This window comes from Dendropsophus ebraccatus, chromosome 9 (assembly GCF_027789765.1).
Source record: "Dendropsophus ebraccatus isolate aDenEbr1 chromosome 9, aDenEbr1.pat, whole genome shotgun sequence".
NCBI lineage: Eukaryota > Metazoa > Chordata > Amphibia > Anura > Hylidae > Dendropsophus > Dendropsophus ebraccatus.
Genome location: NC_091462.1, coordinates 48,336,555 through 48,342,418, shown reverse-complemented (window position 1 = coordinate 48,342,418; position 5,864 = coordinate 48,336,555). Strand labels below are relative to the sequence as shown.

Genomic DNA, 5,864 nt, shown 5'->3' with positions numbered 1-5,864 from the left:
CAGTTTCACTTGTACACCATGTTTGATAAATCTCCCCACTGTCACTAATATACCATTATTTCACCATTGTGTCTATTTACATTATATTTCCCATGACCCCCCATAGGACATCATGTGATTACAGCTCTTGTAATAGAGAAAGATTAGTATCATAATTGACCAAAGCAACCAATCAGATCATTGCTTCAGTTGTCAAACCTATAAGCACTTATCCGATTGGCTGCCACAATCATTGAACATAGCAACAAATCAGATCATTGCTTCAAGTGCCAAACCTATAAACACTAATCTGATTGGCTGCCACAATCATTGAACATAGCAACCAATCAGATCATTGCTTCAATTGTAAAACCTATAAGCTCTAATCTGATTGGCTGCCAAAGTAGTAAGAAAAACAAAGTGATGTCACAATGCCTCTTGTTGACATGACAACATCTCAAGGAAACAAAGATCAGATATACAGATCACATACACAGCCTGCTGCCACCAGAGAAACCACACCCCAAAATATTCATCATAGGAGCGTCCTCCATCTACTGATACAAAGGCAACTCCACCTGGGACGTGATTGGAACAACATCCTACATGTGAATGCTGGAGTGCCACAGGATGGAGACCACTGAACCATAATACAGGTGGGACTGTGTGCAAGGTGTGGTGGGGATGAATGGTGAAGACAATGGGAAAAGTATAACATCTATTATGTTGTTTTCTAATAAAGGGATTAAATGCTGTTTCTTTGCGTTGTTACTGGATATGACTGTACTCTGAATATACCAGGTATGGTTATGGACACATCCATAATAACCTTCATTCTTGTATCCATGTTACACACACACACATGTATTAGTCATTGACATAAACCAGATTTTTAATTAAAAGGTTCGCTGGAAATAACAATGTTATAAAATGAGAGCTGGGCTCTGATTGGTTGCTATGGGAACGACTGTCGTTCTGTTAAACAGTGTTGATACACTTCCCAAATGTTTCTTCTTTTTTTTAAAGATGCCGAACACAGGAGAGAGAATGATCCTGGGGCAAAGGCTACAGGTGACGTCTATCTAACATTACTATAGGGGGATTGGGCAATTCTGCTCCAGTGTTGGACTGGGGTATCTGGGGCCCACCAGAGGAAATGATCCTGGGGGCCCACCAATGAAAAAACAGTGAGAAACTACATGTCAGTTAGTGTTAGTGCAGGTTCTAAAGCTAGGGGCCCACCGCAGGATCCTCTGGTGGGCAAGTCCGACACTGCTCTGCTCTGAACACTGGTTGCCTTAAGTTTGTATCAATGTTATTTATTAGAGGAATATGTGGTCAACAAAGCGTATGTGCTGGGGTAGCCATAATATAAGTTTTGCTAAATTTGTTGGGCAAAATAAAAAAATAAAAAACCTCCTGATAAATACATTATTTGGAAAAAGAACACAGAATACCACAACTAAAGATGGTACACAATCTAGGGTTTCCCTTTGTAACACACTGTATTGCCAGGAATGAAAATCTAATAAAAGTCCTGGGACAAGTTACTATCGCCTAAGGGAAATACTCCAGCTAGGGATAAAGACTATTATACTTCCCATCATAAAAAAGGAAGATCTGGAGCAGATGACTAAAGCCAGCTGAAGCCGAAGACTGTTATTATATCTGTCATTTTTCACAACATACTATCTTCCAAATATTGCACATGTGAATGTTGTATGATGTATGATAGTTGTGGCCTATGTCTGTGATCATGTGCTAGAAGTAGTTGTGGATTTCTTTCTCCTAGAAGATGCAGTGGCCTAAAATAAAATTGAATAAAAATGAAGACCTGGAACAGATGACTACGCTCCTTTGGCAAGAAGTCATCTGAAGATGAAGACTGCTATCATTTCCATCATTTCTCGCCACAGGATTTCTTCCAAATTTTGCACATGTGAATGTTGTATGCTGTATGATAGTTGTGGCTTATGTCTGTGATCATGTGCTAGAAGTAGCTGTGGATTTCTTCTGCAAGAAGATGCAGTGGCCAGAAGGAAGACTAAACAAGAAGACCTGAGACAGAGGGCTACCCTCCTTTAGCTAAAGATGAAGACTGGTATGCTACTTATCATTTCTCATCACAGGCTATATTCCAAATATTGCACATGTGAATGTTGTATGCTGTATGATAGTTGTGGCTTATGTCTGTCATCATGTGCTAGAAGTAGCTGTGGATTTCTTTCTGCAAGAAGATGCAGTGGCCAAAAAGAAAGCTGAACAAAACAGAGGGCCTAGGATAGATGGCTACCCTCCTTTGGCAAGAAGAAATCTGAAGTTGAAGACTAACATATCCGCTATTTCTAACCACAGGCTATCTTTCAAATTTTGCACATGTGAATGTTGTATGCTGTATGATAGTTGTGGCTTATGTCTGTCATCATGTGCTAGAAGTAGCTGTGGATTTCTTCTGCAAGAAGATTCAGTGGTCAGAAAGAAAATTGGACAACAAAGAAGACCTGGGACAGATGACTACTTCCTTGGGCAGGAATCTATTTGAAGACAAAGACTGCTTTCATATCCGTCATTTCTCACCACAGGCTATCTTCAAAATATTGCACATGTGAATGTTGTATGCTGTTTGATAGTTGTGGATTATGTCTGTGATCATGTGCTAGAAGTAGCTGTGGATTTCTTTCTGCATAAGATGCCATGGCCAGAAAGAAAGCTGAACAAATCAGAGGGCCTAGGATAGATGGCTACCCTCCTTTGGCAAGAAGACATCTGAAGTTGAAGACTAACTTATCCTCTATTTCTAACCACAGGCTATCTTCCAAATATTGCGCATGTGAATGTTGTATGCTGTATGATAGTTGTGGCTTATGTCTGTGATCATGTGCTAGAAGTAGCTGTGGATTTCTTCTGCAAGAAGATGCAGTGGCCAAAAGGAAGACGAAACGAGAAGACCTGGGACAGAGGACTACCCTCCTTCATCTAAAGATGAAGACTGGTATGCTACCTATCATTTCTCACCACAGGCTATCTTCCAAATATTGCGCATGTGAATGTTGTATGCTGTATGACAGTTGTGGCTTATGTCTGTGATCATGTGCTAGAAGTAGCTGTGGATTTCTTTCTGCAAGAAGATGCCGTGGCCAGAAAGAAAGCTGAACAAAACAGAGGGCCTAGGATAGATGGCTACCCTCCTTTGGCAAGAAGAAATCTGAAGTTGAAGACTAACTTATCCTCTATTTCTAACCACAGGCTATCTTCCAAATTTTGCACATGTGAATGTTGTATGCTGTATGATAGTTGTGGCCTATGTCTGTCATCATGTGCTAGAAGTAGCTGTGGATTTCTTCTGCAAGAAGATTCAGTGGTCAGAAAGAAAATTGGACAACAAAGAAGACCTGGGACAGATGACTACTTCCTTGGGCAGGAAGCTATTTGAAGACAAAGACTGCTATCATATCCGTTATTTCTCACCACAGGCTATCTTCAAAATATTGCGCATGTGAATGTTGTATGCTGTTTGATAGTTGTGGCTTATGTCTGTGATCATGTGCTAGAAGTAGCTGTTAATTTCTTCTGCAAGAAGATGCAGTGGCCAGAAGGAAGACTAAACAAGAAGACCTGGGACAAAGGACTACGCTCCTTCAGCTAAAGATGAAGACTGGTATGCTACCCATCATTTCTCACCACAGGCTATCTTCCAAATATTGCGCATGTGAATGTTGTATGCTGTATGAAATTGTGGCCTTTGTCTGTTATCATGTGCTAGAAGTAGCTGTGGATTCCTTTCTGAAAAAAAGATGCAGTGGCCAGTAAGAAAACTGGATAAAAAAGAAGAAGCCTTCTAAAGACGAAAATTGCTATCTTCCAAATATTGCACATGAGAATGTTGTATGCTGTATGATAGTTGTGGCTTACGTCTGTGATCATGTGCTAGAAGTAGCCGTGGATCTCTTTGTACAAGAAGATGCAGCAGCCAGAAAGAAAATTGAACAACAAAGAAGACCTTGGACATTTGACTACCCGACTAAGACTTCGACTAAGACTGTTACCATCAGCCTCTGTGTGGCTGATGGGTGTGATCTTGTTCTACGGGTAGCTGCTTTTTTTTTTTTTTTTTTTTAAATCAAATAATGTATTGGAAGGATAAAAATGTGTTAACACATTATATTTGTCATTTATGGGCAAGATGTTAGCTACAGGTGAAGGCTGTTATCATGCCTATATTTTCTTACCTGTATCTGCATTTTGTACATATGTATAAATTTTGGGTGTTCTATATAAGTAAAATAAGAGATTATGTCCTATATAAAGCAATACATGTGGTTGTGTAGATTTGGCTGTGTTCTGTTGAAAGATCTCACCATCTTTTAATGCTTCTCTTTCATTGTGAGCTGAAGAGAGAAACTGGGCTCTGGAGGACACATATGACACATGGAAGCTTCTCTGGTGTTCCTGGGGCTCTGGACCTTAATGACAAATTGAACTCAAGAACAAAGGGACACAGTATGAGGTTAGTTGGGGAAAGATCAGAAGCGATATTATAATATATTACTTTACTGAAAAGTTAGTAGATGCTGGGAACAGCCTCCAAGCAGATGTGGTTAGAAAATGTAATGTAACTGAATGTAAACCTGCCTGGAATTTACATATAGCTATCCTAGGATAATAATAAATTGAATAATAGAAAGACAGACTAGATGGACTAGTTGGCCTTTTTCTGCTGACAATCTTCTATGTTCCACACAGTAAATTCATACAGGAGGATGGTGGAGCAGTATCTGGAGCTTGGATTCCCACGCAGCTATGACTGTCCAGTCAGAAGTGGTTGTTCAGCCAAGTGTGATGGAAGAAGATCTGAAGCTCTTGAGATGCACTCCTACTATCAAGAAAGATGCTGGGTTATTTGTAAATTAAAACTATTGAACGTCTCATTTTTGTAATTTGTTTTATTGAATCTGACTTAAAGGGGTAGTCCACCCAAAAAAATTTTCTTTCAAATCAACTGGTGCCATAAAGTGCCAGAGATTTGTAATTCACTTCTATTAAAAAATCTTAAGTCTTCCAGTACTTATCAGCTGCTGTTTGTCCAGCAGAAAGTGGTGTTTTCTTTCCAGTCTGACACAGCGCTCTCTGCTGCCACCTCTGTCCATGTCAGGAACTGTCCAGAGCAGTAGCAAATCCCCATAGAAAACCTCTCCTGCTCTCTAGACTGTAAATAATACAACTTCCTGTTGGGCATACAACAGCTGATAAGTACTGGAAGGCTTGAGATTTTTTAATAGAAGTAAATTACAAATCTCTGGCACTTCATGGCAGCAGTTGATTTGAAAGAAATTTTTTTGGGGTGGACTACCCCTTTAAGCTGATGAACATGGCAGAATTTTTTGTAATGTTTTCAAAAACTTTCATTTCACTATCTATATTATAAAATAATCCTGAGATCTTCAGTTTTGTTTGCCTGGTTTAACCCTTTGAGGACCAGGCCCAAAATGACCCAGTGGACCGCGCAAATTTTGATCTTAGTGCTTTCGTTTTTCCCTCCTCCCCTTCTAAGAGCTCTAGCACTCTCAGTTTTCTATCTAAAAGCCATGTAAGTGCTTTTTTTTTACAGGAATAGTTGTACTTTGTAATGGCGTCATTCATTTTACCATAACATGTATGATGGAATTCCAAATATATTATTTATGAAGATATAAATAGGTGAAATCGTAAGAAAGAATGCAATATGGTAACGTTTGGGGGGTTCCTGTGTCTACGTAATGCACTATATGGTAACAGCGACATGACACTATTATTCTATAGGTCAGCCCGAACACAACCATATGCAGGTTACACAGATTCTCTAATGTTATATATATTTTTTTTTATGAAACCTTTTTTTTGGCAAT

General features: G+C 39.4%; 1 long non-coding RNA gene across 1 annotated transcript; it reads left to right on the top strand.

Moving 5' to 3' along the window:
- Positions 1–381: 381 nt before the first annotated feature.
- LOC138802078 (uncharacterized) lies at positions 382–4,930 on the top strand. Its single transcript, XR_011364680.1, has 3 exons — positions 382–635; positions 1,006–4,486; positions 4,723–4,930. It is a non-coding gene; the product is annotated as an uncharacterized lncRNA (long non-coding RNA).
- Positions 4,931–5,864: the final 934 nt, after the last annotated feature.